Source organism: Crinia signifera, chromosome 6, assembly GCF_055691185.1.
Source record: "Crinia signifera chromosome 6, ASM5569118v1, whole genome shotgun sequence".
NCBI lineage: Eukaryota > Metazoa > Chordata > Amphibia > Anura > Myobatrachidae > Crinia > Crinia signifera.
Window position 1 is genome coordinate 175,198,658 of NC_139222.1, and position 17,886 is coordinate 175,216,543.

The 17,886-nt window shown below is 44.7% G+C and overlaps 1 long non-coding RNA gene across 1 annotated transcript; it reads right to left on the reverse strand.

Moving 5' to 3' along the window:
* Positions 1 to 5,506: 5,506 nt before the first annotated feature.
* LOC146007154 (uncharacterized) lies at positions 5,507 to 12,071 on the reverse strand. Its single transcript, XR_014444257.1, has 3 exons — positions 11,973 to 12,071; positions 7,378 to 7,593; positions 5,507 to 6,098 (listed from the first exon to the last, which is right to left on the reverse strand). It is a non-coding gene; the product is annotated as an uncharacterized LOC146007154 (long non-coding RNA).
* Positions 12,072 to 17,886: the final 5,815 nt, after the last annotated feature.

Consider the following 17,886-nt stretch of genomic DNA (forward strand, 5'->3'; position numbering starts at 1 on the left):
CCCATTACATACTATATAACAAACCGTAATGCCCATTACATACTATATAACAAACCGTAATGCCCATTATACATTTGACACATATGTGCCCCTTACCAACATGCTCATTCCTACTTCATACTCGAATCCTGGGGCTTCATGCTCAATGCCAAGGGGTTTCATGCTCGATGCCAAGGGGGACTGAAATTGCTTGTTGCTAAGGGGGACCTAAATTGCTCGTTCACAATGGGGACTGAAATAGCTCATTGCCAAGGGGGGCTGAAATAGCTCATTGCCAAGGGGGATTGAAATAGCTCATTGCCAAGGGGAACTGAAATTGCGCATTGCCAAGGGGGACTGAAATTGCTCGTTGACAAAGGGGACTCAAATTTCTCATTGCCAAGGGGGACTAAAATTGCTCATTGCCAAGTGGGATTGAAATTGCTCATTGCCAAGGGGGGCTAAAATAGCTCATTGTCAAGGGGGACTGCAGCCCGTTCCCCCACCCACCCATCCCACTTGTTCCCCACTGTGCCCGGCTGAGCCTGTCCACCACTATTTTCAATTCTCAAGTCTTCCGCTGGACTACTAGCCAATAGGCGCTCCAGCAGCCACCAATGCTGCTTCTGATTGGCTGCTGGACCGCAAGCTCCTATTGGCTAGCATTCCAGCAGGAGACTTGAATTGAAAATAGCGGCAGACAGCCAGGCACAGCGGGGAGAGGGGGGGGGTGCATATAGGGGAGCTGGCATAGTGACGACTTGCAGCGCAACACTATGAACACAGTGACTCTACATGAAGCAAGATAGACCAAGATTTTCGTTTAGTCCCCTGGGTGCCAGGGTATCTAAGCGATAGATCCACTTGCATTCTGCTTGTAATAACCGCAATGACCTATCGCCACCCCGTTTAAGTGGGGGGATATGATCAATGATGCGGTACCTTTTTTTTTTATTTTATTTTTAAATTTAATTTTATTGTTTTCGTGATATCGAAACATATTTGCATATTGTAGTTTATGTTACAGTTGTAGTTTGTTTTTGTGCATATATATACATATACTGATTGTTATGTCAATTAGATTTGCACATATACATGTTAACATATACATTTTTATATCACATTTAAAAAAGACATTTACAATAATTACACATAGAAGACAGTGAGTTACCTAACAGCCGTTCTTTATCACTAGAGATGATCTGGGGGGTTCCACATATGTATGCAAATTTGCCTTGACATTGCCAGTTCTGTGTCCATTACTATATCCCATGATGTCTAAAGCCTTTATTGGTTTTTACACCATTAGATTGTTGCACATGTGTTGTTATCTTTTGTTGGTCTTTTCTACTACTTCCTGACTTTGTTGGGTGGATAGACATTAAGTAACTATTTAAGTAACAATTTAATTAGTTATTTGATGCATTATTGGAGTGGGAAGGGGAAAAAAAAAAAAAGGAGATTTTGTGATGCTAAGTGACTTATATATACTTATGTGTAAATAATTTAAACTTTATGTGACTATCTAGTGTTTATAATCAAGCTATCTTTGTTATGTGCCTCCCACTAGTCTACTTCCCCCCCTCATTTTTCCCCCTCTGCCCCCCCCCCCTACCCTCCCGTTACTACCTTCCCTACCCTCTCCCCTCCTTTAGTTACAATGAAACAATTGATATATTAAGTGTATTGTAGCTGGACTCTAGCCATCTGTGCCAAATCTTACTGTGTACATTTAACTTATTTCTATTTAAATAAATATATTTCTCTTGCATTATTGTGTAGTTAATCAATGCTATCCATTCCACCAGTTCAGGACCATCTTTGGATAACCATGTTCTGGCAATTAACAGTTTGGCCAGTGCGCACATATTAAATACATACAGTTTGTCAAAATTATTTACTGTTCTATCTGTACAAATACTCAATATACAGCTTTTAGAATTCAACATTGATGTAGGAATGCCTGTTTCCGCCAAAATACCCATCACTTGACCCCAGAATTTTTTTAGCAGATCACACTGCCAGACCAGATGCCAGAATGAGCCTATCTCTCTGTTGCATTTGGGGCATGTGGGAGATGCTCTACCCCCCATGTTCACCAGCCTTGTAGTGGATAAATATGCTCTATGCAAAATATATAGTTGCACCTGTTGTGTTCTTATGGAGTTGGTTGCATATTTAATTGAGTTCTTGGCCATTTCCCATTCTCCTGCTGAGATAGGACCTACATCGTCCGCCCATTTCTGGGCCAATTTATCTATCCCCTCTGTGCTTGTGTTTACCAGGAGTATTCCATACAGCCTTGATACACTCTTTCGCTTATCCCTTTCTTGCACTTCCTTCTAAATAGGAGATATCGAAAAGCGTGGAGTCTCATATTTAAATTGGGTCTCTAAGGCGCTCCTTAACTGCAGATACCGAAAAAAGAAAGATTTTGGAAGGGAGAACTCTTCGGATAATTGCGTAAATGACTTCATCCCAGTGGGCCCGTATAGCTGACTCATAGCTTCTACTCCCTGTGGGTCCCAAGTCACACCCGGCTGTAGTACCTTTAATTCCCCAAATTTTTTATAGTCAGCTAGGGGGTGATTTATTTCAATATCGGTAAATTTGGCTATCTTATTGGTCTCCCGCCAGATTTTTACCGCCTGTACTACCAACGGTGGATCTCTAAGGGTGATACCACCTTTCAATAAATGTTGGAGCGGTGTGCATTTTATGCCCCCTTGATTCAATAAACTTTTAACCAAACAATTGCCATGCTTTTCCGTTATCCAATCCCTTATATGCACTAGCTGTCCCGATAAATAGTACAGTCTAAAGTTAGGGAGAGCGAGCCCTCCCTGCTCCCTTTTCTGCATCAAGGTTTTCAATTGTATTTTGACCCTTTTGTTATTCCATATAAATGACGACATCAAGCTGTTTATTTTTTTAAAAAGTGACACTGGCAAGTACACTGGCGACTGCTGAAGGACATATAAGAATTTAGGCAAAATTATCATTTTCACCAGATTAACCCGGCCTGTAACAGTGAGCGGCAGCTTACTCCAAGACCTGAACTTCACTGCAATGAAGTCCAGCAACGGCTGCACATTTAGCTTACTGAATTCATATGGGTCTCTGGATATCCAGATCCCCAGATATTTAAAGGATTCAGTCCAGCCAATTGCCGATATTTCGTTCTGTACTAACCCCAACTGTTGTTTCATGGCCATTATGCTGGACTTCCTCACATTAACCTCAAATCCAGAGTAACCGCCATGGATTTTAATCATTTTTAACACTATGGGGGCCGATTTTACATAATCTTGCATAAAAATCAGTAGGTCGTCAGCGTATAATGCAACCGTGTCGCAACCCTGTCCTACTTCAAATCCCTTGATACCCGGATGAGATCTTATTGCACTTGCCAAGGGTTCGATCGCCAATGAAAACAAACTTGGCGACAAGGGGCATCCCTGCCTTGTCCCTCTAGTGAGGGAGAAGGCAGCGGATGTCCAGCCGTTAACCGATATTCTAGCTGTCGGGTTGCTATACAGTATCTGCGTCCACCTGATAAAATTAGTTCCAAATCCAAATGCTTTCATAACCTCCCACAGATACGTCCACTCGACCGCATCGAATGCTTTGACTGCATCTAGGGACATAATAGCTGAGTTGTTTGTGAGATTTTGTGATACCTGCAGATGCCTATAAACCTTCCTGATGTTAATAGATGTAGATTTGCCGGGTAAGAACCCCGTTTGACTAGGGTGTATAATCTTCTCCATATGTCCACTCAGCCTCGTCGCCAGTATCTTTGCCAGTATCTTTGCATCTGAGGGAAGCAGCGAAATCGGCCTGTATGCCTCAGGATCTGTGGGATCTTTCCCCTGTTTTAGGAGGAGTATAATTCTGGCGGTACCTTAAAGATGTCAATGCATGTCTGGCCTGGGCAAAATGCCGGGCGACCGGCTGCTCACTGGTGCCTGAACTGATAGCTGCCTTAATAGCCGACCGGTGCGCCGCTGCCTTTTCTTTAAAGGTGCAGTCGGTTTTGCCGACATAATGTCGGCCACAAGGATAGCTAATCAGATAGATAACAAAACGGGTGTTGCAAGAAACCCTATGTCTGATAAAAAACTTTTTCCCATAGTAGGGGTGATGAAAATAGACACCGGTTGTCATAAAACTACAGGTGGTGCAGCCGCAGCACCTGTAGCAGCCTAACTTGGCGGTACCCAAAAATGTAGTGGATGGTAATGGAAAGTAACGCACAAATAACAGATTTATTGTGTAGGGCAGGAAGAGCATCATCCGTACATACAATCAGCCGCTTGAAAACACTGTCAGTATTTTTTATGTATTTTCAATGCTTTCTGACCGTTCGATTAATTTCAGAGCTTTTTTGATGGAATTTATTAACCCAAATTAGTTTATCTTTGGTTTTATTTTCTTTGGGCGTCTCAGCAAAAATGGGTCTGGGTAATGTTAAGATTTTCTTTTTGAAAATTTCCAGATCAGAGGGAGAATAGCCCCGCTCTTGAAATTTAATGCACATCATGTCAAGGGCTTGTTCTAATTTGTCGGGTTCACTGGTGATCCTATGAACTCGCAACATCTGCAAAAAGGGCAAGCCTTTTTTAAGCGACATATGATGATTGCTCGAGGCTAGCAGCATGTTATTGCGATCGATGGGCTTTGCGTATAGTGATGTGACAAAGCTCCCCTCAGTAATCTCAATGTTAACGTCCAGATATTGGACTTGAGATGGATGAATGACAAATGTGAATTTTACAGGTGACTCTGTTTCCTTATGAGCATTGATTAATTCAGCTAGTTTATGGGCTCCCCCTGACCAACCAATGAGGAGGTCATCTATATAGCGAGAATATAGAAAAATTGACCCTGAGGTGATGGGATTGGAAAAAAAGAGTTATTTTTCAATAATGAACATGAAGGCGTTGGCTAGCAATGGGGCCACTGAGGACCCCATCGCACAGCCACACAACTGTAAATAATATTTTCCATTAAAAAGAAAATAATTATGTTTTAAAGTTAGTTGTAATAAATTAAGAAAAAATGGGATGTCAGGACCAGAGTACAGAGGGCTATTAGAAATCAGTGTCTGCACAGATAATATATCTGCATCATGTTGGATGCAGGTATATAGACTGGTTACATCCACAGTGCTAAGGACTCCGTCCGTCGGCACTGTAGCAATGGCTGATAATTTAGCAAGTAATGAATTAGTGTCCTTTAAATACGTGGCTTCTGCTTGGACACATGGCTGAAAAAAATAATCTACGTAAATGGAGATATTTTGATACAATGACCCTCGGGCCGATATGATAGGCCGTCCTGAGGGTTTGAAAGAATTTTTGTGAATTTTAAGTAATGATTAAAGTAAAGGAGTAATGGAAAAATTAGTGATAAGAGCATCTTTAGTGGCACTGTTAATAATACTTGCAGTACAAGCGCTATGAAGGATAGCGTCCAATTCAGATTTGTAAGGACCAGTAGGGTCTCTAGGTAATAAGGCATATGTCTCAGTGTCACTGAGTTGACGATCAAGTTCGGCGACAAAGTCACCTGTATCTTGGATGACTATGCCACCGCCCTTGTCGGCCGGACGTATTACAATACTGGAATCATCGCTTAGTGACTTCACTGCCTCCCAATCAGTGCTGCTGAAGTTAGAATGTCCAATTGTTGGTTGGGACAATGTCTGATTAATATCTTGTTCCAGCAGTCTGCCGAATGTCTTTATAGAAGGATTTAAAGATACAGGATCGAATTTTGATTTCGGCTTCAAGACTGCAGGAAAAGGGGGGATTGGTGAAGAAATTTGTTCAGGCTGTTTGTCCTGGAAGAATTCCCGGAGCTTGAGTTAACAAATTAGTTTTAGTTGCTCAACTTTGATGGTGAAAGGGTCAGGTTTATTCGTTGGAACGAAATTGAGGCCTTTAGCCAGTACACACAGTTCTGCATCACAAAGATTTCTCGAAGAAAGATTGAAAACTACTTCCTTGGCTGACGGATGGGCTGGTATCGGGTTTTTACCCCTCGCCCTCTGGTTCTGACCGCCTCGCCTCGTGTATTTCCTACACGGTTTCCTTGCTGTGCTCTGGGTGGTCCACCTAAAGGGAGTAGATGAGGGGGACTATATATATATATATATATATATATATATATATATATATATATATCCTGCAATATGCCGGCACTCTGTCCTTGTAATCCAACTTGATTGGGTGCACCTTAAAGATTCAATAACTCCTTCCCAAGAAAGGCACTCCAACACAGCATAAATATGAAGAAAAGGTTTTGGTACTTGTTTCCTAGAACGGCCACAACGATTTAGATCGTTGTGGTCGTAAGATAAAAAATCGGATCGGTCGCATCGCATGCGATTTGGTCGCATACGATGCGACCGATCCGATCTGCCGATTTTTCACCCGATTTTTTTTTTTTTTACACCAGATTTGTTTAAATTGCCCCCCCAAATGTTAATAAGTGTGCTAGACCCCACGATAGACGTGAACCCGAAGCGTGGCGAGCGCAGCGAGCCCGCGAGGGGCGGCGGTGCGCGTCCTCCGACCTTTTCATTCCCCTACTATCCACTAGGGCGTGGAGTGAGAATATAATAGTGTGGCGAGCGCAGCGAGCCACCGAGCCCGAAGCGTGGCGAGCGCAGCGAGCCCCGCGAGGGGACGCGTCTCACTTCACAGGTATACGCGTCCCCTCGCGGGGCTCGCTGCGCTCGCCACGCTTCGGGCTCGGTGGCTCGCTGCGCTCGCCACACTATTATATTCTCACTCCACGCCCTAGTGGATAGTAGGGGAATGAAAAGGTCGGAGGACGCGCACCGCCGCCCCTCGCGGGCTCGCTGCGCTCGCCACGCTTCGGGTTCACGTCTATCGTGGGGTCATGGCGGGCACATAAAAAATGTGAAATGGGTCATATTGGCCCATTTCACCTTTTTTATCATTTTTCCCTATGTGAGATGGACTTAATCAAGTCCATCTCATCTTGTGCCATTATAATGGCACAAGACCAACCGATTTCAATGTTAAAAGATTTTTTAACATTGAAGTCTATGGAAAAATCGGGTCAATCGGTCGGTCGCATCGCGGCCGATTTTAATTGGTCGCGACCGACCGATTGACCCGATTTCTGTCAATCAAAGTGAAAAAATTGTAAAAAATCGGCCACATCGTGAGGATCGTGTCCCTTAATTAAGAGCCACGATCACTCACGATTGTGGCCGTTCTAGGAAACAAGTACCAAGGTTTTTAGTATGGTAACGTGGACATCACCAAATACTAGTATTTTCGGGGACACAGCCCCTTCGTCAGGGTATAATCCACACCAACAGATACAATCAACCTCAATCCCACACCCAGCGTCTTTAAATACCTGTAAACTGCTGAAGGACTTCATTTCCCCCGGGCGCCGCACTCCATGTCCCCGGAAGCTAGATGTCAGGACTTCCGGCTCAGACAACAGCCGGAAGACGGAGCGCTCTCACCGTGCGTTCCATCAGGACGTCACGTGTGCGTTCCACTTCAAGGCACTGTTAACCCTCCGAACTGCGGACCATCTATTGCTGCCGGTAAACTGCGGAAGCAGACCCTATTGGGCGGAAGAGACACAGATAATAAAGACATCATACACATATGTGAATAAATACAAAAAGACATGAAAATACATACATATAGAGCAGACTGCAAAGAGTATAGTAAACATCAATTAAACCCTAAATATGCTCTCATAAGGAATATTACACTAAGCTGTTCCAGTTAATTTTTTCATTAAGACCAAAGGGATTTATGGTATTTAATCTCAATATCCATTGGGATTCCCTGATAAGTAGGGTTTTAGCCCTATCTCCACCCCTTATATTTAAAGGGACATGGTCAATCATGAAATAACGGATAGCTTCAGGAGGGTGCCCGGCTGCTTTAAAATGCCTGGACACAGGCTGATCTACCTCCTTACCCCTAGTTGTCAGACCAATGGCGGACCTATGTGCCGCCATCCGCTCTTTGAACTTTCTGGTGGTCTGCCCTACGTAGAGCAAGCCACAGGGGCAGGTGACGACATAAACCACATGTGTAGAATTACAATGAAGGACATGCCTAATGTCATAAACTTTATCCCGATGCGGATGTTTGAAATGTTTACAAGTTATCATAAATTTGCAAGTAATACAATTACTGCAACTATAACACCCTGCGGGTTTAACATAGACATTAGGTCCTACAGGTGGAGTTTTAATGGTGATATCGGACTTCACCAACCTATCCCTCAAGTTTCTGCCCCTAGTGTAGGCCAAAAGAGGTCTTTTATTCTGAAAAACAGGTAATTCATTGTCCGTCCGGACAATAGGCCATAATGCTTTTGAGGCCCTGTGTATAATGGGACTAGAGACAGAGAACTCATTAACCCAAGGAATGATGTTTTCAACTCCCCGTTTTCTGGAAACAAACAATTCTTCACTGGGCATGTCAAGCACTCGCTGTTTCATGTTAAGCAGAAGGGACTGTTCATAGCCTCTTTCCCTAAATTTTACTACCATTTTATCCAGTTCCGCTGGAACACATTTTTTGTTACTCGTGATGCGGGCAACCCGCATCATTTGAGACAATGGTAGTCCATTTTTAAGTGGAGCAGGGTGATGGCTAGAAGCCCGCAACAGAGTGTTGCGGTCTGTCTCCTTAACGAAGACACCTGTTGTAATTTGACCTTCCTCAACTGTAACAGCAACATCCAGAAAATTTGCATGAGTGGTACTGTATGTAAAGGTAAATTTAATAAAAGGACTTGAGGCGTTAATCCGCTCCATGAGATCCAGAAACAGAGCCTCTCCCCCCGTCCACACCATGAACACGTCGTCAATATACCTGGTGTACATGACGACGTGCCCCCTGATGCAAGGATCGGTGAAGAAGAGGTCCTCCTCCTGTGAAAACATATAAACATTAGCGTCGGAGGGTGCCACGGACGAACCCATGGCACACCCCCTACGCTGAACATAAAATTTACCGTCAAATAAAAAGTAATTACGTGTTAACGTAAGTTCAAGGAGTGTCAGGAACAAACGATGATCAAATACCTCAGGATCTAGATGCTTCTCTAGAAACATCTGCATAGCCCGGAGACCCCCCTCATGTGGGATGGACGTGTATAAACTACACACGTCCAAACAACAGAGGAGAGCCCCCGGAGGAACCGTCTTGAGTTCCTTAAGTTTAATCAAAAATGATGTAGTATCCTTGAGGAATGTTCCTTGTAATGGCAAAAGTGGCTGGATTAAACTGTCCAGCATCTGTGAAGCTGGTTGAAGTAGGGAATTACAGGCTGAAATAATCGGCCGTCCCGGAGGCCTTTCAGAGTTCTTATGCAGTTTCGGCAGAGTATATATGACAGGCACCATGGGGTGCTCCACACGTAAGGCTTCATAGACTTTCTTAGGTAATTTATGTTCCAGAAAGGCCTTCTCCAAAATGGCAAACAATTCTTGCTTATAGCTGGAAGTCGGATCGCGAGCCAATTTTGTATACACCTCACCATCAGAGAGTTGTCCCATGATTTCTTGACAATAGTAGGACCTATCCATGATTACAATAGCCCCGCCCTTATCCGCGGGGCGAATGACTATTGATCTATCGGATTCAAGCTCTTTCAGGGCTGCCAGTTCATCTTTGTCCAAATTTGGACGAATCTGGTACGGTGTTGCCAAAAATCTGTCCATAGAAGCTTCCAAAAGTCTGCAGAATGTTTTTAAGGAACCATTTTGTGATGGCGGGTCAAATGATGATCTAGACCGTTTAGAAAGAAAGGGATCAAATACTGAAACTTCTCGTTGGGTCACACTGTTTTGGAAGAACTCCTTGCGACGAAGTTGTCGTGAAAATTTATGCAAATTTTTCTTCCAAGTGAATTCATTGTGGGGGTTTGTGGGTACGAAACTTAACCCCTTATTCAGAACCCTTCTTTCTAATGGTGAGATCGGCCTTTGTGATAAATTAAAAATCAGACTTTCAGTTTGGTTGCGGCAATCGTCGCCGCCTTTCTTGCCTCTCTGATTCTGGCCCCCCCGACGGGTGGGGGCAGCCTTGCAGCAGTTGCCCCTTTTTTTTGGCCTAAAGGGACGGTACCCGAGGTACTAGGATCATCTGACTCAGATATTAAAAAGTCACTATCACTGCTTGATTTTTCATGATCAGATCTGACATTCTTCTTATTCCACGGACGGCGGCGTCTCACTTGGGTTCTATCATACTGATTCTTTTCCCCTCCTTGGAGCCAGGTATACACTCTCCGGTCCTCATAATCAGCATCTACTGCTGCTTTTTTGTTTTTCTTGAATTTTATCAACTCTTTTTTATACTGCTCACATTGAGCTCCCAGTTTTTGCATCCAGCTCACACTGCTTTCCAAGTCCAGCATCTCCTTGAATTGTGAATGAACTGATGCAATCTTCTGTCTGGTAGTGTTTAATTCCTTATTGGCTTCATCAACCACAAGTACCATTAAATCGAACGCGCATTTATTTAATATCGCAACCCATTTGCGAACAAATTCGGGGTTGCTCCTCCCAATAGTTGGAGAATTACGGACTCTGAAGCCTCGAGGAATTTTGCGCTCTTTATAGTAGTTCGATAATGACACACTGTGTAATAAATAGTCGGTTTCACGACGTCTTAATTTGAGTAATTGATGAAACACATCCTCAATACAGTCAGCCATATCCAATATGTCTGCATTTTCCTGTGAAACAATTGCCTCAATCTGCTCCTGGGAAAAGCTAAACACCTCACCAGGCGGCAGTATAGGCATAGTAAACAGTTCACTGATGTCTGCAGCAACATCACCAACCGTAGTATTATCCATTCTCAGGATTAAGATGTAGTAGACTATGGCTGGGCAAAAAAAGGCAAATTGTATTCCACACTGTTGAACAGTTACAATAAGTCCAAATATAAATGGTCGGTGCCTTGCAACTAGTGTCCTGCTGACACTACCAAACACATCCTGCAATATGCCGGCACTCTGTCCTTGTAATCCAACTTGATTGGGTGCACCTTAAAGATTCAATAACTCCTTCCCAAGAAAGGCACTCCAACACAGCATAAATATGAAGAAAAGGTTTTTAGTATGGTAACGTGGACATCACCAAATACTAGTATTTTCGGGGACACAGCCCCTTCGTCAGGGTATAATCCACACCAACAGATACAATCAACCCCAATCCCACACCCAGCGTCTTTAAATACCTGTAAACTGCTGAAGGACTCCATTCCCCCCGGGCGCCGCACTCCATGTCCCCGGAAGCTAGATGTCAGGACTTCCGGCTCAGACAACAGCCGGAAGACGGAGCGCTCTCACCGTGCGTTCCATCAGGACGTCACGTGTGCGTTCCACTTCAAGGCACTGTTAACCCTCCGAACTGCGGACCATCTATTGCTGCCGGTAAACTGCGGAAGCGGACCCTATTGGGCGGAAGAGACACAGATAATAAAGACATACTATACTCTTTGCAGTCTGCTCTATATGTATGTATTTTCATGTCTTTTTGTATTTATTCACATATGTGTATGATGTCTTTATTATCTGTGTCTCTTCCGCCCAATAGGGTCCGCTTCCGCAGTTTACCGGCAGCAATAGATGGTCCGCAGTTCGGAGGGTTAACAGTGCCTTGAAGTGGAACGCACACGTGACGTCCTGATGGAACGCACGGTGAGAGCGCTCCGTCTTCCGGCTGTTGTCCAGCGATATATATATACGAACGGGATGCCGGCACTCAGCTCATGACAGGCTTCATGGGCCCCGTGCCCTCGGTAATGACCTGCTGTGCAAGGTCCAATATATAGGGTGAACAGCCACAGCACTGGGGACTTAATTCAATAACGGAAACAAACAGCCATGCTCATTTCATAATTGACGTTTCAGCCTTTACTACAGGCTTTTTTCAAAATAGCTTACATGAATAAACATTGTGTACTCACCTCTTATATGCAGTGCAGTATCACCCCGGCGTCCAGAGACAGCGTACACTTCCGGGCGCTCATCTCAGACGCCCCTATGTGACGTCACTCCCAGTCCGACGGTTGCCACAGCAACCGCTTGTGTTGTAAACTGATGAAGTGAACAATAAAGTTTTATTGAAAAAAAATGTCATGCATTGTGTGTTACGTGTATAGAAGGTGTAAGTATATAGCGAAACCTAAAACCAGTGTCTTAATTGCCTCTAAACTATGCCCGCTGTCTCTGTGAACCTCAAGTGACACTGCAAAGCAAAAGAATGTGAGAAAAACATGATAATTCATAGGGCATAGAATGGCATATCAATCACATCTAGTGTTATAACATGAAATACGTTACATGATGACTACCTAACTAATTTATGCACACACTAAACAGAATTTTTTTATATCTATATTTCTAATGACTGTGATGTTATCTGAATAAATAATAATAATAAGTGAACTAAATAAATGTCCTATTTTTGCCTATACTTATGGTGGGCAAATAACTAAAGTGGAGGTAATCTGTCACCTGCAACTCCAGGACCTGGATATCTTATCTCAATGCTGTAATCTATAAAACAAATTACCCATCTGAACCGCTAATGGAAGGGTACCCATTATCTAAAGGAAACAATGGAGGCCCAACTGTTCGTTGAGCCCCTTTGGTGCCACGGTGTCCAGTTTGAAAATCCACCTTGTTTCTAGCTGGAGGAGTTTCCTCCCACGGTTACCCCCTCTGGGTAATGGGGGAACCTGATCAATGATCATGCATCTAATGGAGGCTAAAGGGTGTCGTGCTTTTGCGAAATGCCGCGCAAGCGGTTGATCGCTTGTGCCCTTCTGTAATGCCGCTCGTATGCAAAAGCACGACACCCTTTAGCCTCCATTAGATGCATGATCATTGATCAGGTTCCCCCATTACCCAGAGGGGGTAACCGTGGGAGGAAACTCCTCCAGCTAGAAACAAGGTGGATTTTCAAACTGGACACCTTGGCACCAAAGGGGCTCAACGAACAGTTGGGCCTCCATTGTTTCCTTTAGATAATGGGTACCCTTCCATTAGCGGTTTAGATGGGTAATTTGTTTTATAGATTACAGCATTGAGATAAGATATCCAGGTCCTGGAGTTGCAGGTGACAGATTACCTCCACTTTAGTTATTTGCCCACCATAAGTATAGGCAAAAATAGGACAACATTTATTTAGTTCACTTATTATTATTATTTATTCAGATAACATCACAGTCATTAGAAATATAGATATAAAAAAATTCTGTTTAGTGTGTGCATAAATTAGTTAGGTAGTCATCATGTAACGTATTTCATTATATAACTATAGATGAGCGGGTCCGGATCCCCGAGATCCGACAGATCCGAATATCGGGGATCCGGGCCAGATCCGAGCCGGCTCGGGTGTTCCCGCCTGAATTCCGGACCAATAACGAGGCCGAACGTCATCATCGCGCTGTCGGATTCTCGCGGGAGCGGGATCTTATAAAAGACGCACGCGCGCCCGCCATCTTCACTCCAATCTTGGAGAGGGAAGAGGGTGGTTGGGAAGCTCCGTGTGCTCCGTGCTGTGCTCTGTGCCATGTGCTCCGTGACCTGACCTGTGCCCTCACTGCCCTGTGCTGTGCTCCGTGCCATGTGCTCCGTGCTGTGCTCCGTGACCTGCCCTCACTGCCCTGTGCTGTGCTCCGTGCCATGTGCTCCGTGCTGTGCTGTGCCCTGTGTTGTAGACTTGTGGCCTGAGCCCTGTAGTGTGATTTAACTAACTAGGTGCTGCAGTGCTCACACACAGGGGCTGCAGAGTAGTACACTGTGTACAGGGGCAGCATTAATACAAGGGGCTGTGTCCAGTGTGACGGCCTATATCTTATCCATTGTACAGTGTCACAAGTCACTCACGACATATATCCTGTGTCCTGTCCTGTGTGACGACTGACGACATATCCTGTGTCCAGTGTGACGACATATATCCTGTGTCCAGTGTGAAGACATATATCCTGTGTCGTGCTGCAGTGCTCACACGCAGGGGCTGCAGTGTCCACTGTCCAGGGGCTGTCCTGTGGCCCGTGCCCTGATGTGATTTATTTAGCCCTAAGCCCTGTGTTTAGCCCTGAACCCTTTGTTTTTTTTGTGATTTAACTAACTAACTCAGTGCTGCAGTGCTCACACACAGGGGCTGCAGTGCTGCTGAGTAGTACACTGTGTACAGGGGCAGCATTAATACAAGGGGCTGTGTCCAGTGTGACGGCCTATATCTTATCCATTGTCCAGTGTCACAAGTCACTCACGACATATATCCTGTGTCCTGTCCTGTGTGACGACTGACGACATATCCTGTGTCCAGTGTGACGACATATATCCTGTGTCCACTGTGACGACATATATCCATTGTCCAGTGTGACGACATATATCCTGTGTCCAGTGTGACGACATATATCCTGTGTCCAGTGTGACGACATATATCCTGTGTCCAGCGTGACATATATCCATTGTCCAGTGTGACGACATATATCCAGTGTCCAGTGTGACGACATATATCCAGTGTCCAGTGTGACGACATATATCCTATGTCCAGTGTGACGACATATATCCTGTGTCCAGTGTGACGACATATATCCAGTGTCCAGTGTGACGACATATATCCTGTGTCCAGTGTGACGACATATATCCTGTGTCCAGTGTGACGACATATATCCTGTGTGACGACATATATCCTGTGTCCAGCGTGAAGAAGAAGAAGAAGAAGAAGGCCCAACAGCTGCTGATGGTCAGTGTACTAGACCAAGCGCGTGGCTTCGGGAGGAACACACGTCAAGTGGTGAAGTGGTGGAATGCACGCCTATCCAGTCTGTTCAAGCTTGATAAGCAGGCAACTGTTCCCAGCATCCAGAAACCACTTGACCTCACGCCAGATAGTGGTCTTATTAGATATTAAACTTATACAAACAGATACTAACTTGCAGACACAGTCAATGCTGCACCAAACGCCCACTGTTCCTTGGCTGCACATGCCAAACTGCAAAATCAATCCACATTGGGCTCTTGGTACTTGTGTGGAGGTTCTTCTAACAGAGGAGCGTAGCTACAAGGACAATTTCAACTGCCACCCTATCTGCCCCTGCAGTGCTGCTCTGCTTCTAACATGTGCCAGGTTGGAAGTGTAAGGTCCACCTGTATGTGATGCCCACTGCTGTCGCCTAGCCTAGACATCCAGCTACCTCAGGATAACCTTTTGGCCCTACTACAGTAAATGAAAACGATTTTGTGAGCTGTGAGGTGATCAAAATTGACTAGAAATGAGTGGAAACTAATGTTATTGAGCTTAATAACACTTTAGGGGCAAAAACAGGCCTGAAAACTATTATTTTAGCAATTTTTAGCATTTTTCCAAATAAATCCAGATCCAATACCAAAACCAAAACCCGCAAGGGTGGTTTTGCCAAAACCAATCCAGATCCAAAACACGAAGGGAGATCTAGATCCAAAACCAAAACCAAAACCCGAAAAAGTGCCCGCCGCACATCTCTAGTTATAACACTAGGGGGAGTATTCAATGCCATGGCGAGCGCATGGCAGCGAATCCTGTTTTTGATTCGCAGTGCGCTCGCCATGATTTTTCACTCACCTTCAATTCGCTGCCAGACGCCAGCCCACACTATTCAATGCGTCAGGGGCTCGCTGCCCCTGACGGCGAATAGTGTGAAGAGTGACGAATCCCCCTGCGCAGATGCTCCATGCCTGTCTGGAGTCTGCAGGGGGATGGGAGGGACTGGTGTCGCGGCGGGGGAGCGCGCTGATGCAGGCGGGAGCCTCCGCACAGCCTGGGGACAGGTCCAGCAGCAGCAGAGCCTCCGGCTCAAGCAGTCCCAGCGCTGACATCACCGTGCTGTGGCTGCCGGAGTCAGAGGTCTGCTACTGCTGGAGCCGTCCCTGTCAGCTTGTCCCCCGCATATCTCTCCCCCCTCCCGTCCCCTCACCTCCCTCCCCTCACCTCACCCCCAGCAGAAGGGCTTGCAGGGTGCTGCTGGGGTCGGAGCCGCTGCACTCACTGGTCCCGATCATCGGGATCAGTGTTCAGTGAATATATGAATATTAATGAGCGGCTCCGGCTCCCGGCCCCCTGCTGGCGAATGTGTAAAAAAAAATAAAAAAAATAAAAAAAATATTGTTTAAAAAAATATATATATATATTAAAAATATATTCATGTGCTGCAAGTATATGAATAAAAATAGCATGCCCCTTCATAGGAAAAATTTTCTGATTTTTTAACACCAAAAAAAAAATTAAACACGCTTTAATTTAAAAGATCACATTACAGTTCACCTAAAAAAGATGACGAATGCTAAACGGAGAATCATGGCGAAAATCAATGGAGAAAGCAGTTCTCCATTTGAGCATTGAATACACTGTCGGCGAATTCCACTAAAAACCCCATTGAAAATCACAGGCGAATTGTGGAGAATAATTTACGGCGAATCGGCAGACATTCGCTGTTCATTTGTGGCGAATTGCCTCCATTGAATAGGGAGAATTGTTTCTTCTAACAGAAAATTCGCCGTTAACCCAGCGAATTGCCAGATTCACAGAAAAAAAACGGCGAATCTGAGGCATTGAATACTGGCCTAGATGTGATTGATATGCCATTCTATGCCCTATGAATTATCATGTTTTTCTCACATTCTTTTGCTTTGCAGTGTCACTTAAGGTTCACAGAGACAGCGGGCATAGTTTAGAGGCAATTAAGACACTGGTTTTAGGTTTCGCTATATACTTACACCTTCTATACACGTAACACACAATGCATGACATTTTTTTTCAATAAAACTTTATTGTTCACTTCATCAGTTTACAACACAAGCGGTTGCTGTGGCAACCGTCGGACTGGGAGTGACGTCACAGAGGGGCGTCTGAGATGAGCGCCCGGAAGTGTACGCTGTCCCTGGACGCCGGGGTGATACTGCACTGCATATAAGAGGTGAGTACACAATGTTTATTCATGTAAGCTATTTTGAAAAAAGCCTGTAGTAAAGGCTGAAACGTCAATTATGAAATGAGCATGGCTGTTTGTTTCCGTTATTGAATTAAGTCCCCAGTGCTGCGGCTGTTCACCCTATATATATATATATATATATATATATATATATACAAAGTCCAGTATCGGCACTCTCCCCTCCAATGGTAAATAAAGGCCAGGTGCCCTCCAGGGTATACAGGTATGAATAGCGAGGTGTAGGCGGCGGCACTCACGGCGTCAGAATTAAACTCAAGCAACTACAGAAGGAAGCTTAACGTTTCAATTCTCGATTGGAATTTTCATCAGAAGCTTCTGATGAAAATTCCAATCGAGAATTGAAACGTTAAGCTTCCTTCTGTAGTTGCTTGAGTTTATTTCTGACGCCGTGAGTGCCGCCGCCTACACCTCGCTATATATACAGTATATATATAATTAATCATTTAAACCAGACTGTTTGAATTATCCCAAAAAATTGGACTGCAAAGAATTAATGGATCCAAGTCCTCCACACTATGGGCCTTATTCTGGTTGGTGCGGGCGGACCGCCGTACGTACGGTCCATACGAGCAAATACCGCATTCTTTCGGGCGAGTGTGAGTCCGCCCACAGAACAGCCGCACACGGACGGTCACAGACACCGACAAAGGCGGAGTGGCGTACATTTGAGTGTACGCCACCGTGCACAGATGGATCTCAGCCCTCTCCCACCGACACCTGGTGTACATATGAGCGTACGCCAACGTGCACGGGATGGATCTCAGCCTTTTTCACTCGGAGACTCAGTGTGTCTCCCCAATTGTGAGAGGATGTGCGTCCGAGCATGGTGGCGTACGCTTCACTTATATTGGCCTGCAAATATTCCCTTTGAAGT